The 26658-nt window shown below is 42.4% G+C and overlaps 1 long non-coding RNA gene across 1 annotated transcript; it reads left to right on the forward strand.

Annotated features, from left to right (window-relative positions):
- Window positions 1-904: 904 nt before the first annotated feature.
- Window positions 905-22934, forward strand: LOC148132611 (uncharacterized). Its single transcript, XR_015748281.1, has 3 exons — window positions 905-1038; window positions 15402-15521; window positions 22580-22934. It is a non-coding gene; the product is annotated as an uncharacterized LOC148132611 (long non-coding RNA).
- The last annotated feature ends 3724 nt before the right edge of the window (window positions 22935-26658 follow it).

Here is a 26658-nt window from a genome sequence, read left to right on the forward strand (position 1 = left end):
CTGTTTCTCACAAAATTGTTCTCCAAAGCGCCGGAGGGCACACGACAAGAAACAATGGTTGGAAACTAACCAAAGAGAGAAGCAACCTGGAATGCAGGATAAACTTCCTCACAGTGAGGACAATTAACCAGTGGAACGGCTTGTCTTCAGAAATTGTGGGTGCTCCATCACTGGGGGTTTTTAAGAAGAGGCTGGACAGTCACTTATCTGAAATGGGATAGGGTCTCCTATTTGAGCAGGGGCTGGACTAGAAGACCTCCAAGGTCCCTTCCAACTCTATTCTATTCTAAAAGATGATATTATTACTATTTCGACTTTCCATAAATGGTGGCATGTCATTTCTGGCGATGGGACAAAAGGGCAGCGCAGCTAAACTTTAAAATAACCCCGAGAAAAATGAACAATAAAGGAGTTTAAATAGTGCAATGATTCTCAAACAAGGTAGGCAATTTGGTGCCCTCCACAAGCTTTGCGTTGCACTAAACACAGTTCCTTGCTCCCAGCTTTGCTGGCTGAGGCTAATGGAAGTATGAAACCATCCTGGAGGGACGCAGATGGGTTGAGGTCTCTTCTGGGATTAGAGGTCTCCAAACTTGGAAACTTTGAGACTTGTGGACTTCAACTCCTAGAATTCTCCAAGTCTTAAAGTTGCCAGCTTGGAGTTCTCTGGTTCTAGGGCATCATGGGAATTCAAAATGGTAGCTTGTTTCTATTCCTTTTGACTGTTTTTCATGTCATGGTAAACATTGTTTGCCACCATTCTGAATCTCAGTGACAGCAGTGGTCACTTTATCCAGATCTAGAACTGGGTAATATTCTTTTTTTCCCCCTGCAGCGGCCTATAAATATGTGAAGGCATTATAGACGTTTTTGATGGTGATTCTGCAAGCTACTGAGGAAGAGTAGGGAAAGCTGACATTTGACAGGCGGGGAAGTCATTTTATTAAACTAAGCTAATTTATTAAGAAATATTACTCAAGGAAGAGAAGGGATTTGGACAATTTGGACAATTAGAAAGCAAGAAATCTTGTAGAAGAGGTAAGTATATTGTTTGGAAAGCTGCCTTCATTCCAGTTTGGAGCATATTGGAGGAGAAACATATCAAGATGATGTTTAGAAGAAGGAATCAAAAGCTTTAACTTTGAGGCAAGCCATTCTTTTAAATTCCCTCTTTTTAATATAAACCACAGTCTGTCAAACTGGCTGACACAATACACTGCGGTAAACAAAACAAAAAAAACAGAAGCAACACTTCTGGATTTTTCTTTGCAGCTGTGTTAGTGAAAGAGGATGGAGAACATGCAAAGAGGTTGGCCAATTCCTGGCTAATTTGGTTAGAAATGTTCTGAATGAAGATCTTGGGATGATCTGGAGCAGGGGTCTCCAATCTTGTCAACTTTGAGACTTGTGGACTTCAACTCCCATAATTCCTCAGTCAGCTTTGCCTCAGTAGAAGCCATGACAAGAAGGTTAGGAATTTGGGGAAACGGTTCAACGCAGAAAGAAGCAAAATGGTTTGTCCCTGAGCATCCTTTCAAATCTGACCAACTTCCATTCCCAGCATTCTTAATAGCTACCACAGTTGGTGGGAAATTCTAGGGATAGAAGTCAACACATCTGGAGAGCATCTGATACAGATGAACAGAGTTGGAAGGGACCTTGTAGGTCATCTAGTCCAATCTATCCCCCCCCCCAGGGGTAGGATTCTACCAGTTTGCACCTATTTGCTAGAACCAGTTGTTAGCATTCTAAGCAGTTGGGAGAACCGGTTTTTAGAAGAAATTACTGGCCTAATCCTGTAAGGAAGGCAGGAAGGAAACATTCTGGTGTTGCTTACAGAAACTGCCTCTCCGTTAACCCTTATTACATTCTTGGCAGGACTAGACTTCCTGTCTCAGGAACCTCTCTGCAGTTTTTTCCCCCCTCCTTTGCTGGTACTTTGCTTGTGTGGAGTGACCATTTAAAGTTACAATAGCACTGAAAAAAGTGACTTATGACCATTTTTCATACTTACAACTGTTGCAGCATCCCCACAGTCAAGAGAGGCCAGGCGAGGAGATGCGTGCCTCGATGTGAGTGATGTTGAGTTGGCCACACCCAGCCAATAACATGACCACCAAGCCATGTCCACCCAGTCACATGACCACCAAGCCACGCCCACCACCTAAGCCACGCCCACAGAACCGGTTGTTAAAAATTTGAATCCCACCCCTCTCCCCCTGCCCAAGCAGACATATGTGATAGAGAACTCTGTCTTGATGTCCTAATTAGACCTTTGTTCTGCCTGCTACAACCTTAGGAGAATCTGTTGCATACTTAAAAGAGGAGAGGAATATTCCATAAACAATTTCCCCTTGTAACGTTCAACTCTTAAGATTGTATTCTTCCAATTGTTTATCAGATAGAAATACAGCACAAGGGTATATTATAAATGTAGGTCATCTGATTGGGATAATTGATGAATGCTTGTTCATGAATAAGCCCCAACTACAGATAGTCCAGGGATGTGGTAGCTCAGTGGCTAAGATGCTAAGCTTGTATATCAGAAAGGTTGGTAGTTTGGAGGTTCAAATCCGTAGCGCCGCGAAATGGAGTGAGCTCCCATTACTTGTCCCAGCTTCTGGCAACCTAGCAGTTCGAAAGCAGGTAAAAATGCAAGTACAAAAATGGGGACCACTTTGGTGGGAAGGTAACAGCGTTCTGTGCGCCTTCAGCATTTAGTCATGCCAGCCACATGACCATGGAGACGTCTTCGGACAGGGCTGGCTCTTCAGCTTTGTAATGGAGATGAGCACCGCCTCCTAGAGCCAGAAACAACTACCACATATGTGTGAGGGGACCCTTTACCTTTATCTTACAGATAGTCCTCGAATTACAATCACAATTGGGACCAGAATTTCCATGGCTAAGTGAGATGGTTAAGTGAGGCATGCCCAATGTTACCTTTTTATTTATTTATTTATTTATTTATTTGTCAATCGCTTACAAAATAATAGGTATAAGTATAAACATGAGTAAGAATACAGAAAATAGGTACGATTAAATGGGGACAATAGGACAGGGACGGGAGGCACAATGGTGCACTTATGCCCGCCCCTTACAGACCTCTTAGGAATGGGGTGAGGTCAATAGTGGATAGTTTGAGGTTAAAGGAGTGGGGGTTTGAGGATGTAACTACAGAGTCAAGTAGTGGACTCCAGGCATTGACCACTCTTGCTGTATGTAGCATGGCTATTAAGTGAATCACTGCAGCTGTTAAGTGAGTCATACTGTCAAGTGAATCCAGCTTTCTCCATCGATGTTGCTTGTTGGAATCCTCCTGGGATATTTGCAAATGGTGACTACATGACCCCAGACTCTGCAACGGTCGTAAATCCATGCCATTTGTCAGTTGCCCAAAATCTGCTCATGTGACTGTGGGGATACTGTAGTGGTTGTAAGTGAGGACCAAGTCTAAGTCACTTTTTTGAGTCCTGTTGTAACTCTGACTAATCACTGCACGAATGCTTGTAAATTGAGGATTACCTGCATTTAAGAAAAGACGTTACTTTATTTTGCAGAGCCCTGGTCAAAAATTCAGTTTGAGATCCATATTATGAAAATCAGAACTCTGCACATTTGCAGACACACCTGTTCTAAGACATTCTACTTCCTGGGTCAAAGAACCAGAAGGCATCTACTTCCTGTTTTCATGTACCACCTCGACACTAGAGTGGCAGTTCAATATTTCTTCTGCAGTAACGTTGGGGCCGGATCTCCTCCATCCAGAGAATCAACTTGCTAGTCTAGAACAAGAGTTTTCAAACTTTTAAAACTTGTGGACTTCAACTCCCAGAATTCCCCAGTCAGTATGATCATTATACTCATTCCTTGAACACCAGAGCCAAGCATGGATGCTCCTAAGTTATGTAGAAAGTTAGCACCCTCCCCTCCCCTAGAAGAATGAAATATTTTGAGAAATACTAAAAAGGCAGAATATTACATTTTCTTGGATGATAAAAGAAGAAACATGTTTTAAAAGCAGCTCCCTGCCCCCAACAGATATTTGGTATTAAGAGAGACTGGGCCAGGCTATCTTCAAGATAAAAGACCTCCAGCTCCAGAGTGATGGGCTTAAGTCATGACCCCTCAGGACATAATAGGATTAACCCATCTAGCAACAGAGCTCACCACATGACACAACAAGCCCCTTCATTGCGTCAGCCCAAACTCCAACCAATCTTAGCTCAGACAAACAGGACCCTATGGGAGTCTGACAACGGCCAATAGAATACATGTTCTTGCACAGGAACAGGAAGCTCAAGGGCAAAGTCCAAGAGAAGGTACAAATACCCCTCTCTTTCAACTCCATATGGTCAGCTGCCCAGAACCACCCATGTGGTTCTGCTTCACCATTAAACCATCTTTCCAATCAGCCTCCATGTTTCCAGTGTCTTTTTCCCGGCTTGGAACTGAACCAGATGGATATTTCTTCCAATAGTTATCTGGAATATGCGTTGGGCTTGAATCTTCAGCACAGTTTCCGTAAACCCCAATAAATGACCCCTACGGCCACCCAAGGGGACTCTGCCATCCAAGGCTTATTCGAAGAGCAGAGATGCTCATTCATCCCAGCATGCTTGCCAGCTGCTGCTTCTCAGCTTCTGGGAGGCTGTACCCAGGAAAGCCATGGCAACCGGATTATTTCCAGGTCATGCTTCGTTCCGCATCCAGCCATGCAAAGTTCAGCTTCCAAAGGGATTTTAGTCTCAGTTGGAAACTTCAGCAGAGTGAGACATAATCGTTGAGGCACGTCAGAGAAAACCAGAGGGAGGAAATGTGCTCTGACATTTCCTAAAAGGAAGGAATAGAATAGAATAACAGAGTTGGAAGGGACCTTGAAGATCTTCTAGTATCAGACAGGAAACTCTACATCATTTCAAGCAAATGGTTGTCCAATCTTTTCTTTAAAATTTCCAGTGTTGGAGCATTTACATTTGCCTCCTTTTGGAGGCAGGTTGTTCCACTGATTAATTGTTCCGTCAGCAAATATCTCCTTAGTCCTAGGTTGCTTCTCTCCTTGATTAGTTTCCACCCATTGCTTCTTGTGGTGCCGTTAGGGGCTTTGGAGAATAGCTTGACTCCCTCTTCTTTGTGGCAGCCCCTAAGATATCAGAACACTGCTATCATGTCACCAATAGTTCTTCTTTTCATCAGACTAGACATACCCAGCAACTGTTCTTCATATGTTTTAACCTCCAGTCCCCTAATCATTTTTGTTGTTTTTCTCTGCACTCTTTCTAGAGTCTCAAACTCTTTTTTAGGACTTTGCCATTGTCTTCCTGCAGGAAGACATTTTTGTTTTTCCTTCCAACCTTATTGCCCTAAGGTTTGTGAGTACTACTAACCACGGGTTGAGAACCAGTTTGGTTAAAGCCTGAGGATAGAAACCAGGAGACCATGAGTTCTACTTCTACTTTGGATACAAAGACAGCTGAGTGACCTTCAGCCAGTCACTTGGCAACAGCTCTAGGAAGGAGTCAATACAAACCACTGATGAAAATCTTACCAAGAAGGCTGCAGGGGTTTGTCCAAGCAATTTCCAAGAATCAGACATGATTGGACGGAAGAAAAAGAAGAAGAAGGATACTTCCACTTAGCTTTTGTAAAGCCTGCTAGATGCTGGCACCTGCTGTGATGTTGTAGTTTAATATAATTATTCAAAAAGAGTCACCTGGAAAAAGAGAAGATTAGAAATCTTAATCAGAAGCTTTTCATCAACAACACCGATGCTATTGATCTTATCGGCCTGACAGAGTTGATTTTTTTTCCACATTGCAATCAAGCATTTCCCCAAAGTTTGGCAACGATTAAGTCCAGGGTTCTGAATCTCTAATTTATTGAATCTTAGTGGATCACTTTTTTGACCATTCCTAATCCATTGAAAGATGGGTTATCAATCCCAAACACACAAACACAAAATCAATTTAAATTGTTAAGATATATCAAACCTAACATCATCAATAATAATAATAATAATAATAATAATAATAATAATAATAATAATAATAATAATAATAATAATAATAATAATAATAATATGATGATGATGATGATAATCACACTTATAATAATCACATGTCAGTTTGGGATAGTAGTTAAGGTGCTGGCATAGAAAGCAGGAGCTTGTGAGTTCTAGTCCTGCGTTAACCATGAAAGCCGATTGAGTGACTTTGGCCCAATCACCAGAAGGCAATGAGTTCTAGTCCTGCCTTAAGCATGAAAGTAAGCTGAGTGAGTTGGGCCAATCTCTCTCAGCTCAACACACCTCACCTGGATGTTGCAGGGAAACCCTAAAAACTGGAACTTTGAATCTACTAAACGAAGTTTAGTAGTGTTGCATCAGTGGTGGGATTCTACTGGTTCGGCCCGGTTTGGGCGAACTAGTAGTAAAAAAAACAGCTACCGGTTCAGTTGAACCGGTAAATTTTTTTCTTTTCTTCCTGACATCAACTGTTCCAACAATCAGCTGTGCTAGGATCACCATCGCTGTCTTACTGCGGAGGCTTCCCTGAGGCCCAGGAGTCCCAAAAATGGAGTGGATGCTGTGTGGTCCTTCCTGGGCCTCAGGGAAGCCTTCTGGGAGCAAAAACACCCCCCAAGAGGCTTCCCTGAGACCTAGGAGGCCAAAAAAATGGAGCGCGGGGCTGCACAAAAGAAAAAGAAGCCACTCCCATCTAGCTACACCTACAGAACCGGTATCCCACCCGTGTTGCACCTTATATTTTACAATCACTGCGTTATTTTCATGAAAAGGTTTCCTAGTTCTTGCAATATTCTCCAGTTTAAGCTATTGGTTATCACCTTTAAAACCCTTCATGACCTGAGACCAGGTTACCTGAGGAACCATCTTGTCCCAATTACATTGACCCATCCTGTTCTATATTTGCATACTCAAAATACTGCATTGTGATTGGTCCGTCAATGCTGCCTTTTGATTGGTCCTCAATAATGCCTGTGATTGGTCCATCGTAAATACTTGTAATACTGTCTTTTAATTGGTCCGTCTGACGGCAGGAATTTCAAGGAGCCGTCATTGGCCGCGAGCCGCGAGCAGCCGCTATAAAAGAGGCTGCCGCGGCTCCGGTTTAGTTGAACTTTCCAAGACTAAATAAAGAGCTGAAGTCACACTGGTCTCGAGTCAGTCTGTTCCCGCGACAGAACACATCCCACCTGATCAGGCAGGGCGGGTAGGTTGCAGATCCCATCAGCTAAAGACTTTGGATTGGTGGGATCTAGGAAGAGAGGCATTTTGTTGCCACCCTCACCCGTTTGAACCATCTCACGCCCAGAAGTGAGGTGGGTACCCATTATCCCTTTGGTATAAGCATCAAGAGCTGGGTCTGCCAATTGGCATGGGTTCTAACAGTGATATACAACCTTGAGGTGGTTGGTGTCTTGAGGAGGCTCCCTCCAATTCTTTATTTTCTAACCTCTTTTTAGAGTTTTTTTTAGAGCTTTTAGAGTTGTTCTCTGATGATAGGTGAGCCGTGTATAATGTAATAAATAAATAAAACGTCCACTCTCTTTTAATTCCGTTTTTAACTCTGTTTTTTAATTAATGTTTTTTTAAAAAAACTCCATTGGATATTAAACCATCCAGAGTAACTCAGGTGAGATGTCAGTGTAGAAATTTGGCTAAATAAAAATAAAATAAAATGAATAAAATATATAATAAAATAAATAAAATATATAATAAAATAATAAAATAAAAGTAATATGAAATAAAAATTAAATAATAATAAAATATAATAATAAAATAAAATAAATAAAACAAAATAAAATAAAATTATCATATATGGTGTCCTTGAATCACTGCCTGACTCCGATCTGTTTCCTATGTTGGCGGGAGATCCCTGTTCAAGTGGTGGGATTCAAATTTTTTTACCACAGGTTCTGTGGGCGTGGCAGGGGAAGGATACCGTACAATCTCCATTCCCTCCCCACTCCTGGGGGAAGGTTACTGCAAAATCCCCATTCCCTTCCCACCCCACTAACCTGCTTTCCAGCTCCGTTCTCCTGTGCAGGGCAACCAAAGAGGACCCAGCCAATCAGCTGGGACTCGGGAGGCAGAGAAGAGATGGGGGCAGGGCCAGTCAGAGGTGGGATTTGCCGGTTCTCAAAATTTCCGTTACCAGTTCTCCCAGTGGTGGGATTAAAAAATTTTTACTACCAGTTCTGTGGGCATGGCTTGGTGGGTGTGGCAGGGGAAGGATACTGTAAAATCTTCAGTCAGAGTTGGGATTTGCTGGTTCTGTGAACTACTCAAAATTTCCGCTACCGGTTCTCCAGAACTGGTCAGAAACTGCTGAATACCACCTCTGACCCTGTTTTTATCTCTCCATACTTAATGATTGCTGAGTTTATCCTTTTTCTGGAATTTGCATAATGTATATATAATGAATTTACAAAATGGCAGGATTTTGGACAGCTTCGTCAACCACAAAAATGGTTAAAATTAGCCAAGTTTCGGATGAGTAACCGCAGCTATTAAGCTTTAAGGGATTTGATTAAAATGTATTGTATGAACACAGTCATAGATGCAGAAGATTGGGCCATTTGAGCCCTCATAAATGTGGGTAAAACTTGGCAGACTCACATGGAGACAAACACAAATGTCAATTATTATTATTTTGCAGATTGCAGACTATAATACACTGACATTCTTATCAGACCAATAAAATCTTGGCTGGTAGGTTGCCACCATCTTCTAATCTACCTTTCAACAGTCATTTTTTAAATGTTGGCCTCTTGACCCAACTTCCCACTTCCTGATTCCTGCTGATAGTGCCAGTAAAACCAAGTTTGGTATTTTAATAGCTGTATTCAAAGCCACATTTCTAAATGCATATTAAAACGTGGGAGGAGAAAAAGCTGCATTATAAAATTGGAATTGAGATCAGCTCTTGCAAAAAGCTTATGTCAAAGATCTTCAACAGTAAAATCTTAGTTTTGAGATAATGTTTTGTTGTTTATTGCATTCAGTTACATTAGATTTTGAGACTTTAGCTTTCTTGACCAGAGAACCTATACAACTAGTAGCAGATTTTTATATGTTGAACTGGGATACACCAGATAACTTCAATATGCAATCTTTCTTTCTTTCTTTCTTTCTTTCTTTCTTTCTTTCTTTCTTTCTTTCTTTCTTTCTTTCTTTCTTTCTTTCTTCTCTCTCTCTCTCTCTCTCTCTTTCTCTCTTTCTCTCTTTCTCTCTCTATGTGTGTGTGTGTGTGTATTCATGTTGTAATAGACTTGTTAGACGCTTTGGGTATTCAAACTAGATAGAAATATAATATCAAAATAATTTATATATTATCTATTTATAATTCTGTCCATTTATCTATCATCTCTATCCATCTACCATTATCTCTACCCATCTATTATTATCTGTATCTATCCCTATCTCTCTCTATCACCTGCATCCATTCATCCATCCATCCCTCCTCATCATTTTATCTATCTATCCTCTCTCTCTTTCTATATATCTGTGTGTATATGTGTGTGTGTATACACATAGAGAGAGACAGAGAGAAAGAAGACAGAGAGAGACAGAGACAGAGAGACAGATATGAGATAGATAGATAGATAGATAGATAGATAGATAGATAGATAGATAGAATGATAGAGAGAGATGGATGGATGGATGGATGGATGGATGGATGCAGATGATAGAGAGATGGTTATATATAATATCTATCAGCTATCTATCTATCTATCTATCTATCTATCTATCTATCTATCTATCATCTATCTCTATAATCTTTATTAGACTTATAAAATGCCTTATTCTAGAAGGGAGTTTTCGGCATATAAATTCAAACACAGGATACAGCACAGTATTTAATAACAATTAAATCCGAAATATAAAGCCGAAAGCAACTACATCCCAATGGAATTTGTTTTATGCTTCAGGGGTCAACAGAGCCTCCTTAGGTCCATTGTCCAAACAATTTACCCAAATGTCTGTAGTCCCATCTTAGACAATGAGACCAAGCAAGCATTTTCATTGATTTCTGAATTTGGATGCTAAATATTAACCACGTTGCTACGCTTCCATGCGGAGAGAATCTATTACAATGTTCAAACTGGGTAGGTGAGGTTCCACCTTTCAAGATTGCATGCCTAGCCATGAGCCACAGGTCTTACTACTAAGACTTTTGCGTATCCATGTGGCCATGTTGCAACAAGAGCAAAGATCCTCAATTGCACACAGCCATTCTCCCTACTCACGCCAAGTTACTTCTATTTCCACATGAGACTGAGTCAGGTATGCCGAACAAAACACCGCTTGTCATTTTCCAGCCTAGCCCAACAGATACTCGTTGCCCGTAGGAGTTTATTGAACAGAATTATGATGCTCTCTCTTGTTGGGTGTATTTTTTGTGTGTGTGTGAGATGCTTGAGATAAGGAAACCAATATTCCGATGTGCTCATTCATCCCTCTGTTTATATCTGTGCTGGGTTTGTGCCATCGCCTTGTAAATACTTTAAATGGCTCCTCTGATTATTCACTGAGACATCTTCCTTGAATGTACAGTATTCCGGTTGAGGGAAGGCCCGTCGTAGATTATTTACATACTTAAAATGCCAGCATCGCATGAATAGCTTTAAAGTTCGAAATGGCCTTTTAATTTACAGGAAATACACAACAAAATTCTCTGCGCTCTTGATTGGCTTTACCAGTTTCCATCGGAGCTTGAATGGTCATTTCCACATTTTCATTATTTCGTAAGGGCTGCACTGAAACATCCATTCTGGGTCTCAAGGGAAGTTTGTTGCTATCCTACAAAGAAATGTATCTCTGACAGGTGACAAGTGAAAACTTTTTGAATGCCAGCTCCTGAGGACAAGTCCAGGAGTTCACAGAGTGCTTAATTTTAGGGAAAAGAAAACCTATGCCGATATGAGATCACCTGAAGCTCCTAAGAAGCCTACGCTATCTATTCGGAAACATTCTGCCTGCCAGAGATTGTCACAAAGACCTGGAGATGGAGTGGAGGCAACACAAAATGGTCTATTTATTATTGGTAGAAACAGAACTGTTGTAATGAACAAAGAATGCAGTCCTTCAGACTGCTGTGGGCAGCAGATGTGACTGCCTTAATTTGATGTTCTTCCATTTAAGGAAGGATAAGAAGCATGATCAGGATGGAAAACATAGTTCTACAAAGGGAGACTCAGAAATTGGGAATCTTTCAATCTTCAGAAGACAAGAGTAATGTATGATATGCTTGGTTGGTTGGTTGGCTAGCTGGCTGGCTGGCTGGCTAGCTGGTTGACTGGTTGGGTGTCTGGCTAGTTGGCTGTTTGGTTGGTTGGTTGGCTGGCTGGTTGACTGGTTGGTTGGCTGGTTGCTTGGTTGGCTGGTTGTTTGGCTGGTTGTTTGGCTGGCTGGCTGGTAGGTTGGATGGTTGGTTGCTTGACTGGCTGGCTAGCTGGTTGACTGGTTGGTTGGCTGGTTGACTGGTTGTCTGGCTGGCAGGCTGGTTGACTGATTGGTTGGATGGTTGGTTATGTGCCATCAAGTCAGTGTCATCTCTTAAGAATGACATTGATAGATTTTTTTCATCATGATTTGTCCCTAATTTGGGTCCTTCAAGTCTTTCAATAGTGCGCTCATCACCATTGTAACTTGGGCCATCCACCATGTTGCCGATTGTCTTCTTCTCAATGTTGCCGATTGTCTTCTTCTCTTTCTTTCAATCTTTACCAGCATCAAAACCTTCTCTAGAGAGCTAGGACTAATGCCTTCTTTATTCTTATTTAAATCGACAGAACTCTGAATATGGTCATCCTAATAGTGGCATCCTCCAAATTCTGATTCTGTTAGGAAAAATCATGATGAGAGCTTAATTTTAAAAAAAAGAATCCTTGATCTGCTTTTCTGCTTTAAAAAATTATGGAACACTTATGAAAAAAATTATTTACTTCCTGTCTCCTTTTTGTTAATTCATACTCTTTATTATTTTACTTCTCTTTTTTTTTTTTACAAGTCCAGGTTCTCTATATGAGAGCCAGTTTGATGGGATGGTTAAGGCATCAGGCTACAAACTAGGAGATGGGGAGTTCTTGTCCTGCCTTGGACACAAAAGCCAGTTGGGTGACTGTGGGCCAGTCACTCTCTCTCAGCCCTAGGAAGAAGGCAAGGGCAGACCACTTGCCAAAAAATTGCAAGGACTTGTCTAGGGAGCTTCCAGGAAACAGACCTGACTGAAAAGTACAACTTTTTTTTTTAAACCATCTATGCTGTGTGGTCATCCCATGCAGGCCATGGATATTGACCTGCGTGCTGTCCCATTTTTCAGTAAAACAGAGAAGGTATAGATAGACCAAGTATCCATCTCCATATCACACAGAAATCGGACAACCATTTGTCTGAAATGTTATAAGGTTTCCTGCTTGACAGGGGGTTGGACTAGAACAGGGGTCGCCAACATTTTGGACCTCGGGGACCACCAAACTCATAATTTTAAATCCTGAGGACCGGAGATCCTGGGAAAATCCCCCAAAAAATTCTGCAGGAAAATTCCCCACCCCATTTTCCTACCGATCGATCGTTCTTTATTTGGGATCACAGGATACCATCTCCAGCTCCGTTCTCAGGGGGAGAGGGAGAGAGACTTTTGGCTACATGCAAGGAAAGCAGCAGAAGAAGCAGAAGTCTTTCTTTCTCTCCCCCAAACTCCGCCAGAAATGAGTCTTTGTGAGACTTGTCGCGCCGGCGCAGCCTCTTGGAGCAGGAAGCCTTGCAGTGTTCCAAAGACTCATTTCTGGCAGGGTTTGGGAGAGAGAAAGAAAGAATTTTTCTGCTTTCCTTGCATGCAGCCAAAAGCAGAAGAAGAAAGAAACAGAAAGAAGCAGCCCAGTGACCAGGCCAGACGAGTGGGGCAAGTTCCCCCCCTCCACCCTTTCCCCCCTCCCCTCACTACCTCATGTTGTTTGCAATGCAAATGAAGCAAGCCTTGTGTTCCTGCGCGCCTGGATTAATTGCTTTGGGGAAGGGGTGCTTTGGGGGTGACATTTCTCTGCAGACCACCAAAATTTTCTCGCAGACCACCAGTGGTCTCCTGCCCACTGGTTGGTGACCACTGGACTAGAAGACTTCCAAGGTCTCTCCCAACTCTGTCATTCTGTTCAATCCACGAGTGGAATAATCCTAGCAACAACTTCTAATTTTCATTATTTTGAGATAGAAATGGAACGAAATCCAATGGAGGTTTGGTTTGGTTTGGTTCCATCTCTGGAGAAGGAAGCCTTCTCAAAAGCCGAAAGCACCCTGAGCCCAGGAGGTTGGGCTTTCCCTGTGGACACTTGATCAGAGCATGATTGTGTAATGCTAGCATTTGGGACAGCAATAAAATTGAGCAGTCAAATGTCCGGGTTGATGGAAGCTGATGTAAGAAAGAGGGCAGAGACCCGAGGCTAATATATTCAAAGCTTTGGGACAGAACTTTTGGTATCTGTGTTTGGTTCCAAGTACATGCCATGGCAGCTGCTACAGAAGGGAACCTGTTCCAAATACGTCATCTTAGCAGCAGCCTGAAATGGCAGGGGGACAACGGGGGCAGGGTAGCCAGGCTGGCTGGAGCAGGTTGATCAAACGATCTCCAGCACCAGAAAATCCTTGGCAACCTGCCTTTGTGGACTAAAATCCTGGGTGGGAAGGGAGGGAGGGAGGAGGGAAGGAGGGGAAGAGGGTGGGAGGAGGCAGGGAGGGAAGAAGGAAGGAAGGAGAAAGAAAGAAAAAAGAAAAAGGGAGGAAGGAAAGAAGGATGGATGGAAGGAAAAGAGGTAGGTAGGAAGAAGGTGGGAAGAAGGAAGGAAGGAGAAAAAAAAGGAAGGAAGAAAAGAAAGAAAGAAAAAGATCAGGAGGAAATACTTTCCTTTTTTTAATATGTTTTATTAAGTTTCTAATTTTCAACATAAAACATAGTTTCAACAACATTCTTGACATCTAAACATGTTCTTACCATAAATATCTTAATACATTGTATTTATATTTATCTAATATTGATTAATAACCTTAACTATGATAGTTATTCTTATATTCTTACATAATTTACAAATTTACATTTTATATTCTTAAGGCTCCTTACAGTTAAGTTTCTGGTCTTATTTTTTAGTTCTGTTTGCTCACCAGTCATACCATTTGTTCCAGATTAGGAAATACTCAGAGCCACCTCTTTCTTTCAATTCCAACGTTAACATATTCATTTCGGCGCTTTCTGTTACTTTTTGTAATATCAGTTCTTCTTTAGGAATATTGGGAGTTTTCCATACCTGTGCAAAGGCTATTCTGGCAGCTGTTGTGATATGTAACAATAGATATTTTATTTCTTTTGGTATTCTATCTTTAATAATTCCTAAAAGGAAGGTTTCCAGTCTGAGTTCAATCTGGTAACCAGTAATCTCTTGTAGCCAGTTTTAATCTGAATCCAAAATGTCCTGGTCTCAGGGCATAGCCACCACATATGATAAAATGTACCGTCAACCTTCTTACATTTCCAGCATTTTGGACTTGTGTTGGGATAAATTCTTGCCAATCTCGTTGGTGCTAAATACCATCTATAAAACATTTTATACATAGTTTATTTGTATGCTGAGGATATAGTTAATTTATAATTTACGCTCCATATTTTCTCCCATTCCCCTAATTCTATATTGTATCCAAAATTCTGGGGCCATGCTATCATAGCACCTTTCACTGTTTTCTCTGCCATTTTAAAGTCTAGTAAGTAAGTATTTATATATTTTGGTTATAAACTTTTGTTCTGATCCCGTTAAAATTTTGTCTAGTTGGTTTTGCCCTTTATCAAATCCAAAATCTTTCAAATCTTTTTTATATTTATTTTGGATTTGCAAATATGGCCACCAGTCAGTTATAATTCCGTTTTCCTTTAGCTCTTGATTTGATTTTAAATTTCCTTGATTATCTAATAATTCCCCATTTTCCTTAAATCTAATCTATTTGGGTGGATCATGGCCTCCATGGTTGACAACCATCGTGGTGGAAATGCCTTCCTTTTCACCTACAAACCTAGTTCTTCCACTGATGACTGATCTATCGAAGGAACCCCGTCAATAGGGCTGCCCCACGCCTCAGACACACCTAAACTCTTTCCCTTGGCCAAACTCTCAAATCTTGCAAGAGACTGCTGTATGATTTATGGATGACTCTCTGTTTGTCTCTAGCCGTGGCAGGACCGAAAGGCCGAGATTTGCCTGTTCTTTCTTCATCTGTTTCGACAATCTTCCTTGAGGGACTTTGCCTAAACCTTTCCTCCTGGGGAGGAGCAGGGGGAGAGTCACAATGACTTCATCTCCCCTTCTTCACTTTCGCCCATTTCTTCTTTTTGTCACAGGCAGACTGTGTGGGCCTGCCAAAGATGCGTGCACTATTCTATTGCACACCAAACGGTGACGCCATCTCCAAGCAATGCACATTTACGTCTCTCGGCTTCCTTCTGGGAAAGGACCCAAAGGTAACTGTCGAGTCTCATAAATTCTTTGCAATATGGGAAAAGGCCTATTTCCACATATTTTTAAGACAAACGCTTGCCTTAAGGCAGGGGTCCCCAAACTTGGCAACTTTAAGACTTGTGTGTTGTGGAAGAAAGGAGACCAGGCAGAGAGTCTGGAGAGGACTTGGATGAGAGTCCTGTGTCCAATGCAGGGATGGGGCCAGGACCATCTGGGAGTGGGGTGCTGAGTGGAAGGACCCAGGGGAGCCTGTTCCCTGTGCGCGTGGGCGCAGAGCTGCTAGAAGGCGAGAGCAGCTGAAGCAGAAGGGGCGACTTGGGAGTAAGGCTGGGAGGTGATTGCCCCTCCCATAAGGGATAAAAGTCAGACCTCAATGACAAAACCTTTGCAGGAAGCAAAGTAGTTCAATAGATTCCGAGTCCTCCTTGAAGCTCTGGTTGGTTTTTTCTGGTATTTCGGTTGGTTTCTGTTATAATTGGATACTTCTGTTTTTGGCAACATTCCACAGCACTGAAAGGTGTGTGCTTATCTTGGGGAACTGCTTATAATTAGTTCTGGCTAGGAATGAAATAATTCCCAGCGTTGCAATAAAATAGGTTTTGCTTTTAAAATAAGTTTGTGTTTAAGTACCTCTGATGAAGCCTGGGTCAGGACATTGTGGATTTAAACCCCCAGAATTCTCCGGCAATGCTGGCTGGAGAATTCTGGGAGTTGAAGTCCACAAGTCTTAAAGTTGCCAAGTTTAGAAACCTCTGCCTTAAGGTATCTAGAGAGAAACAGAAAGAGCTGGAAGACAGAGCACCTACAGTACAGCTAGTCCTCAACTTACAACCGGCAGTAGCTTAGTGAACATTCAAAGCTATGACAGACTCCCTGGGTACTTATGACCCAGTCCCAAAGTTCCATCGGCCACCACCAGCACCCCTCGTGGCCACGTGGCTGGTTTCCAGACGCTCAGCAAACAGCTTGCATTTATGGCCATTCTCAATGTCCTGTGGTCATGTGTCTGTGTTTTATGACATTTTATGACGAATACTGTAAAAGTTATTATTTATTTAGCATATGGCATATCATACATGGACCAGCAGTCTATATTAACATCTATATTTCATCTAGATTAGTAAAACACAATAAAATATAAATGTTCAAAAGATCTATGTCCATGTAAACAGATATTGGTATATACTAACCATTGAAATGCAATATTGATTATATTTTTAAAAAATCAGATATTGGACCGGTATATGCACTCAGCTTATAGCCGGTCACGATATGATCTACACAGTTTGACATGGGGTTGGAAAACAATAATATATATCTTAAAATAGACTCAATCATTTTCAAAAACAAAACACCCCACCTCCTATCGCTCACCAAATATCCCCTTCTCACTCTGTTTACATCTCTGTCATGCTCAGGGTTCGTTAGCCCCAACTTCTTGTTCCCCCAAAAAAGAAAATTAGGCCCCCAAATATCAACAATCTGCCAATCTCTAGCAAGTTGGCCCTTTTAAGGTCCAAAGAAGAGGTGGTATTCAGCAGGTTCTGATCAGTTCTGGAGAACCGGTAGCAGAAAGTTTGAGTAGTTCGGAGAACCAGCAAATCCCACCTCTGACTGGCCCCGCCCACATCTATTCTCCGCCTCCCAAGTCCCAGCTGATCATCTGGGTCTTCTTTGGTTGCCCTGCACAGGAGAACAGAGCTGGAAAGCAGGTTAGTGGGGTGGGGAGGGAATGGGGATTTTGCAGTATCCTTCCCCTGCCACGTCCACCAAGCCACGCCATGCCCACCAAGCCACGCCCACAGAACCGGTAGTAAAAAAAAAAATGAATCCTACCACTGGTCCAAAGGTATTGTTTTTCAATGCTTGCCTTCCTTTGCAAAATGGAAAGCAGGTTCCTATTGTTGGCTGGGGATTCTGGGTGCCGTGGTCCCTACTCATCGTGGGGATACCAGGTTGAGGAAGATGGGTCTCTCTCAGCAATTGCCCTGACCCTCAGACGGGGCAGTTTAAAATGCCGCTTGATCCATTGGAGAATTTTAGCCTCTTCTCTTCATCCATCCATCCCTGTGAGAGACGTTTTTAATGCTCCATGGACTTCTGCATGCCTTTTCCCACAAGGTTTTTTTTTTTAAAGAAATTAAAAAGAAAGGAACATTCTTTATTTTACGATCAAGTGGCTATTCATCTAGATCTTCTTTTAAGACCAGAGTAGACATTTTGCCAATTGCTAATAGAAACTAAATAAACACAGCCAAAACAGTATCATCTATCTGGGGGTGAGTAATTATGAAGGATTTCTCTTTAAATAGATGTTTAAGTAAATATAGAAATATCGTTTTACAAATGCTGGCTCAAACGGGGAGTCTTGTTAAAACTGCGAAGGAGGACGGACGACTTCTCACCAAGGACGGCATATGTGGCTAACGGTGAGGGGAGACTCAATCCATATGAACGACATGGGGCTGCACATGTGTAAACATACATGTGCCTGCATGCACACATAAAAGGACCCCAAATCTCTTTGCTGCAATTAAAGGCCATTTTGGTCATGGCTAATCCTCTTGATTACACATCTGGCTTTGGATGTTTTGAATTCTCTAGTTGCCAGCATGAATGCGTGCCCAGGGTCTCTTGGGGCAGCCTGTGGCATTCAGAATATTCCAGGATAGAGAAGCCGCAAGTTACATCTCTATTACCCTTCCATGAGTTAAAAAATATATATATATTTCAGGAAATATCCTTTTTCCAACTAACACGTCTTATTAAAAGGCGGAAACGTCAAGGAGCTGCAGATCACTTCATCAAATGCACACAGGGAAAGGCCTTGCTTTTTAATAGATTACGAAGGGTCCTTGGTACTCTCTGAGTTTGGTTGTTTTCTTGCAGTTGTTTCATTACCCAAAACTAGGTGACATCATCAGTGCTAGTGATGTTACCTAGTTTGGAAATAAAACATCTGCAACAAAACAGCCAGGTTCAGAGAGCACCAAGGACCCTTCGTTTCAATCCTGAACTATAAATATTCCCCTTTATTAGTAAAGTGGGTTAGTCAGAAAAGGGGTGACCAGGTGCCTCCTGAATGTTGGCTACTGTGCACCAACAGGGCTTTCCTCCTACAGTGTCTTCTACAACAGGGGTTTCCAACCTTGGCATCTTCTTAAGACCTGTGGACCTCAACTCTCAGAATTCGAAGCATGGGAATTCCGGGAGTTGGAAGTCCACAAGTCTTTAAGAAAGTCTTAAGGTTGCCAAGGTTGAAGGACCCTGTTCTAGAAGAATTCATTCTGGAATTCCTTTGCTCGTACATGATTTGGAGAAAGACAGTTCAGAGCTAGTCAACTGTAGGTCGGTTCCTAAGCCATCTAAGCTGCATTACGATTGTGCTGGCTGGTTGACATAATAGGCAAAGGCTGATTGTTGTGTTAGCGACTTAATTCTTTCCATACCACATCAAAAGAATCAGCTTGGTCTTGCTTGCTTTTTCTCTATCTCTCTCCCTCCCTCCCTCCATTTCTCTCTCATCTATTCTCTCTCTCTCTTTCTCTCTCCCACCCTCCCTCCCTCTCTCATCTTTCCCTCCCACATCTATTATCTCTCCCTCCCTCTCTTTCTCCCTCATCTGTTATCTCTCCCTCCCTCTCTCATCTATCTATTCTCCCTCTCCCTTCCTCCCTCATCTATTCTCTCCCCCCACATAGATACACACATGCAAACTCATAATAGGCAAAGGCTGTTGTTAGCGATTTAATTCTTTCCATACCACATCAAAAGAATCAGCTTGGTCTCTCTCTTCTCTCTCTCTCTCTCCCCCTCCCTCTCTCATCTATTATCTCTCTCTCTTTTTCTCTCTCTTTCCCTCCCTCTTATCTATTATCTCCCTCCCTCCCTTTCTCCCTTTCATCTATTATCTCCCTCCCTCCTCTCTCATCTATCTATTATCTCTCCCTTCCTCCCTCCCTCCCTCCTTCATCTATTATCTCTCTCTCTCTCTCTCTCTCTCACACACACACACACACACAGATACACACATGCAAACTCATAATAGGCAAAGGCTGTTGTTAGCGATTTAATTCTTTCCATACCACATCAAAAGAATCAGCTTGGTCTCTCTCTCTCTCTCTCTCCCCCTCCTCTCTCTCTCTCTCTCTCTCTCATCTATTATCTTTCTCTCTCTCTCTCCTGCTCCCTCTCTCATCTATTATCTCTCTCTCTTTCTCTCTCTCTTTCCCTCCCTCTTATCTATTATCTCTCTCCCTTCCTCCCTCTTTCATCTATTATCTCTCTCCCTCCTCTCTCATCTATCTCTCTCCCTTCCTCCCTCCCTCCCTTCCTCCTTCATCTATTCTCTCTCTCCCTCCCCCCGCTCTCTCTCTCTCTCTCTCTCTCTCTCTCTCTCTCTCTCTCTCTCGCTCTCGCTCTCGCTCTCGCTCTCGCTCTCTCACACACACACACACAGATACACACATGCAAAACCTCATACCCATGCATATTATTGATGCTTTTTTGTCAACCACAATGCAGACTGGCTTGGCACAAAAGCTCATTTTCAATAGCTACCAGGCTGCCAAGATAACCTGCAAATTGAGACTTAATCAGCTTGATTAATTAGCACCTAGCAGATGTTCTTTTTATTACACACACACACATATGCACACTATCTTCCCCCATGTGGTTGTCTAGCTGCATCCTCAGCAGTTTAATTTACTGGATGTCTTTTTATCATTATGTTTTGGAAAAAAATTCATGAGGGTTTTTCCCCCCCCAAAACGTAGGGAAATCTCCTTTCCTCAGATAGGGTGGAAGGGGAAAGGAAAAGGTTTTGCGACCCGACAAGTTTGTGCAATGCGAACTAACGCATAATATGATTTCATGGGTTCACATCCTGTCTGCTGAGGTAGTTAATGATCCAATCATTCCTTTTGCAAGCTTAAGGGTGTTTACTGTGTGTTTCTTTTCTGGCCTGAAGCCAACCCAGGTAATTCTGACTTCCTGCAAATTCATCCAAAGTTCTGTGCAATACCGAAAGGCCAGGAAACGTGAACCTGGGTATCTTTCAACTGCTTAAGTCTAGAAGTTTCCCTGGAAACCCAAAAGAATGACTGAAGCAGCTTCAGCCTTCAAAAGAACTGTCTGAAAAATAAAACAGCTTCTTTACATACTGGAGAAATTGTCATCTAGAAAGAAGCCAAAGTTCTTCTCTCTTTCTTCAGATCTTGGAATATTTATATAACAAGGATGCAGATCCTGCTCTTTTCTCTTTTTTTTTAACATTTAAGGTCTCTACTTAAGAGGATCTGGACAATCGAACCATTGAGTAAAGAGGTGGCCAGCTCCTCTTTGCAGGAACAAGGGAAGCAAACGCTTAGACAGCCACCTCTCAAAATGCATTAATTTAGATTTCTACAATAAGCTGAGGTTGGACTCCATGGCCTAAATATAAATTTGAAAAACAGAGATAAATAGCCTCCTCCAACTCTAGGACAGTGTTTTTCAAATGAAGATGGGCAGACTTCAACTCCCAGAATTCTCCAGCTGGCTTGAAGATGGGCTTTGACTGACTAGGGAATTCTGGGAATTGATGGGCCTTGCTGACTGGGGAATTCTGGGACCCAGGATACTGCAACCATCATGAATACGAATCAGGGTTGCCAAGTGTCCGAATTTTGATCAGGTGAGCATGGGGAGGCTGCAACAGTCCGTAAGTGTGCAAATAAGTCACCTTATTCCTGGCTGAGGAATTCTGGGAGTTGTAGTCCACAAATCTTAAAAGTTGCCAAGTTTGGAGACCTCTGCACTAAATGAATGGTTGTAAGTGAATGTGATGACCCAAGGTGGGATACAAAAGCAACAAAGTCACAAAAACAGGTGAAGTCCCTTAAATTCTTTCAACTTGGCTTCAAAGGTCCAATTATCATTGACTGGAGAAAAAACTCCCCCACAAACAGTTGCAAAAAGGAAGAAATTCAGTTCAAACTCAACATACATATAAATTATAAATCGAAAAAAACAACACAAATCACACTGAAGAGATTAATGAGACAAGGCAGGATAAGGGCTTGAAGACGTCCACAGATAACAAAATACACACATTGGGAAGGACACCAGAACTCAGATAAGAACTGAAAGACTAGAATTATTTCACACTTTGCTTCCAGCACTGGGCCATGCACAGTTTGTCCTTTTAAACAGTCCTCACAGCTGCAGCCCATGAAGGGGATCAAGGCCCTTTCCTTCCCGTAGACCACACCATTCACGTTTCTCCCTTATCTGCTCCTCCCTGCATGCCCTAGGATGAAGAGGCGATGGGCCTGGGTCTTCCTCTGAATGCCCAGCCAGCCTGTGCCCTTCCCCAGTTTCCTTCACAACCTCCGGAGCCACACTCCCACTCCCTGTCAGCTGTTCCTCCTCTCCCTCAGAGTCAGATTCTAACAGGGGCATGACAGTGAAGGTGTTGGAAAAAATGTCCTTCTGGGTTCAGTTCTAAGTGGGGGAAAAGACACTGGAATCATGGAAGTTGCTTGGGAAAGAAGGTTTATTGATGAACAGGATCACATGCCTTGAAGATCTTGGGTGAAGACAAGGGAAGCAATGCTGAGAGTCCCTTGGTTTCATGCCCTCTGTTGGGATTTGAATTTGAGTTTGTGTTCTGATTGGTTGTCAGACTCCCATGGGGCCGTGCAGGGGCAACTCTGTAGGCTGTCCTGAGTCCCAGGCTTGGTTGAACCTTGCTGGATGATGATGTAATGAAAGGGCTTTGGAATTCCTATTATGGGTCTGCCTGGAAAAGGTAGATCTTTGTTATGTAGAATAGACTGGCCCAGGCCTTAATGGCCCATTGATAAAGGGGGGCAGGCTGAGTTTCTGCCTCTCTGAGTTTCTATTTGTCTTTTAAGGGAAATATTCTGCCTTTTTAGCATATCGTAAAATAGTTCATTTTTCTAGGAGAGGAGGTGGGTTTTAACTTTCAACAAAGGACTACTTCTATATTGTTTTACCATCATTCTGTTTCTGGACTGCCTTATTGTTTTTTTTCTTTTCTTTTCTACAGATGCTGCAGGAGGGTATTCCTTAAATGAGATAAATGGAAACCCAAGCTGGGGATTGGAGGCATGGACTGGAAGAAGGAGCAATTAGGAGTGATCCCAGCCCTGAAGAAACTGCTGTGTTCTCTTAAAATGCAGCCATGTATGCAACGTTTAAGGTGAGGCCACCTCCGTTCAATTTCCTTGCATAACCTCTGTCTCGTATCGCCTCCCCAGTTTCAGTTCCTAATGAGTATTTGTTTAAAAATGGATCAACCTATTGATCTTCCTACTTTATGAGCATGGTGTAAGTGCCCATTGTAGAGCGAGAGCTGGAGAGTACTTTGCATATTTAATGATGCTATGTAAATAACATGAAACATTTGAAACATGCACAAGGAGGACCGTAGTCATAGAAAGGCGGGACATGACATCGCTGTGAGTATGTTATACAGGTAATCCTTGACTTATGGTGTAATTGGGAATGGAATTACAGTCGTCAGTTGGGGAGGTCATTAAGGGGGTAACCGTGTCTCTGTGCCCAATTTTACAGTCTTTTTTTGTGGTACTCCTTCAGTGAATGCTGTGGTTGATAAATGAATGCACTGGGGGGGAAAAACCTTCATAAATTGAAGTCATATGACTGCAGCTGTCAGAAGTTTGAAACCAGGTCTTTAATGGCTCTGAGGTGGTTCTGTCTTAACTTCAGATATCACTAAGCATAAGTCAAGGACTTCCTGGTGTGATGACCCAGGACGTGGCACAAAGGCAACACAGTCAGGTAATCAGTAGGACTCCCTTTATTAGCTCCAACTTTGCCCCCAATGTCCTGGTTACCTTCTGGCTGGAGAAAAACTCTCCCAGGAACAGCCTTTTGGCTGCAGAGAATCAAGTCCAAAGCAAGGTCAAAAACTGTAAAAACTGTAACTATAAGTCCAAACAAGGCAAAATGAAGTAATTAATCCAGCAAGGCAGAAGGAATTCCAGATGTGAAGGCACGACAATAACTTAACACGGTTGGGAAGATGCCAGGAATGCAGATAACCAAAGTCAACACAAGACAAACTCACGTTTGCTCCTAGCAGACACCGCACTCAGCATGCATCTCTTTTAAACTCTCTTCCGAGGTGTGGCTAATGAAGGGAATCAGGGCCTTTTCCTCCCCCGTAAGCCACACAACCTACGTTGCTCTCTTCTCCGTTCCTCCCTGCGTGCCCTAGGAAGAAGAGGGGGTGGACCTGGGTCTTCCTCTGAATTCCCTCTCCCTTGTTCTACCTCTTCCCTGCTCTGCCCAGCAGGACTTTGCCCTTCCCCAGTTTCTTCCACAGCCAACGGAGCCACACTCCCACTCCCTGTCAGTTGTTCATCTTCCTCCTCGGATTCAGACTCCAACAGGGGCATGACAACCGGTATGTCATAAGTCATAAGTCCTTGGACTACAGTTATTCTTTGATATATGACCATAATGGAGCCTGCCCATTACGGTCAGTTGTCATAACAGTTGATTTTAATTTTGGAGCGGTCGCTAAATGAACACCATGGTTGTTAAGCAAATGATGTGGTCAGTAAGTGAACACACTGCATTTATTACACGAATGCTGCAGTCGTTAAACAAAGCAATGGTTCTCTATGGGCACAGTTTTGCTGAAAACTGGAAGTCAATCCCAGCTTTTGGCAAAGCTGTCATTAAAATGCAGTCATTTGACTGCCGGACGTTACAAATGACGTTATGGTGGCGCAGTGATTAGAGTGCAGTACTGCTGGCTACTTCTGCTGACTGCCAGCTGACTGCAAGTTGGCAGTTCAAATCTCACCAGGCTCAAGGTTGACTCAGCCTCCCATCCTTCCAAAGTGGGTAAAATGAGGACCCAAATTGTTGGGAGCAATATGCTGACTCTGTAAACAGCTTAGAGAGGGCTATAAAGTACTGTGAAGCGGCATATAAGTCTAAGTGCTATTGCTCTAATTTGGACATGTTACTGAATACCCAAACTTCAATCGTGTGGCCACGGAGGGAGACCAACAATTTGTTCTGACCAAGGCTTCCTGAGACAGTAATTAAGCACATGCTTTGTCAAAACAACTCTTGTTTTATATCAATGCTGGGAATTATGTTCATTCTCCGCCCATAATGAGTCCCAAATAGTCCCTCGAGATGAGCACCCACCTTTATCTCCTTTGAATTGCTGCCAACAACTAAAGTGCCAAATTAACTGGGGGAAAAAAAAAACCAACCGAAGTACAAAGTCCACACAGAGCTTCAAGGTTTAATCCGAACAGAGCAAATGACTTTGCTTCCTGCAAAGGATTCTCTACCTTTGCACCTGCTTTATACCTTATGGGAGGGGCAATCATTTCCAAGCCTTACTCCTGAGTTGCCCCTTTTATCTCAGCTGCTCTTGCCTTCTAGCAGCTCTGCGCACATGCGCATTGGGAACAGGCTCCCCTTGTTCCTCTGCCTCGCTGCTGCCAGACTCCAAAGGCTCCGGAGTCAGCATCCCACTCCTAGATGGTCCTGGCCCCATCTCTGCATCGGATGCAGGACCCTTGTTCAAGTCCTGCCCAGACTCCTAGACTGGTCCCTGTTCTTCTCCACTGTCCGATTCCGCTGCCGGTGAACCACAACAACAATTGGTATTTCGAATCCATTTTGTAAATCCCCTTTTGGGTGGGTCAGTCAAAATTCTGAAAGCTAGCTAAGCAACTGGTCGTAATTTGAGGGCTACCTTTATTCCGATACACTACAAAGGTTTTGTGCATTTATTTCACAACAGACATTATTGCATCTCTATGTGCATCTCTATGTGCTTGGGCAAAGAGCTGAGGTAACCTCCTTGGGAGTCATAAGACGAGGAATTGAACAAACAAACTCTGTTGACTGCCAAAAGTCTCACCTTAGTTTTCGAATTCCACCTTTTTACAGGTCGGAGGAATCAAAACATTTTTTAAGGAGAGATTCTAAGGTAGATGCACCCTCACCTGTGCATCTAATGCACATTGAAAAGTTGGTCTAAATATTCCTTTCTGTGAGGAACTGAAAAGCTAACCCACTCATCCTATAAAAGGTTGATATGTTGTTTTAGGCAGGAGACAAATAGCCCCACACTTACAACAGTTCATTTAGTAACCATTCGAAGTTACAACTGCCATGAAATAAAGTGATTTACGACTGTTTTATGATTGTTGCAGCATGCCCATGGTCACATGATCAAAATTCAGCTGCTTGTCACTGACTTATATTTATGTTGGTTGCAATGTCCCGGGGTCATGTGATCCCCTTTTGTGACATAACAAGCAAAGTCAGATTCACTTAACGACCATGGTTCTCATTTAACAACTGTAGTCATGCATTTAGCGACTGTGGCAAGAAAGGGGGCAAAACTTAATGAATGACTCACATAGCAAAAGAATTAGAATTAGAATTATTTTAGTGGCCAAGTGTGATTGGACACACAAGGAATTTGTCTTGGTGCAAATGCTCTCAGTGTACATAAAAGAAAAGATACATTTTTCAAGAGTCAAGATTCATCAGGTACAACATTTAATGATAGTCATATGGTACAATAAGCAATCAAATCATACTAGGAAACAGTCCATAGAATAGAATAGAATAGAATAGAATAGAATAGAATAGAATAGAATAGAATAGAATAGAATAGAATAGAATACTTTATTGGACAAGTGTGATTGGACACACAAGGAATTTGTCTTGGTGTAAATACTCTCAGTATACATAAAGAAAATATAAATTCGTTAAGAATCAAGAATCATAACGTATAACGCTTAATGATAGTCACAGGGTACAATCAACAAACAAATCATACTAGGAAACAGTCAAGTGGGAGGGGATGGGTGATAAGGAGTGGTGAGAAGATAAATAATAGTGCACACTTTGTAAATAGTTGAACAGTGTTGAGGGAATTATTTGTTTAACAGAGTGATGGTTTTCGGGAAAAAACTGTCCTTGTGTCTAGTTGTTCTGGTGTGCAGGGCTCTATAGTGTCGTTTTGAGGGAAGGAGTTGAAACAGTTTATGTCCGGGATGTGAGGGGTCTGTAAATATTTTCACAGCCCTCTTTTTGACTCGTGCAGTATACAGGTCCTCAGTTGGAGAC

The sequence above is a fragment of the Notechis scutatus genome, chromosome 2, assembly GCF_049901735.1.
Source record: "Notechis scutatus isolate UNSWTSFEM ecotype Mainland chromosome 2, rNotScu1.2, whole genome shotgun sequence".
NCBI lineage: Eukaryota > Metazoa > Chordata > Lepidosauria > Squamata > Elapidae > Notechis > Notechis scutatus.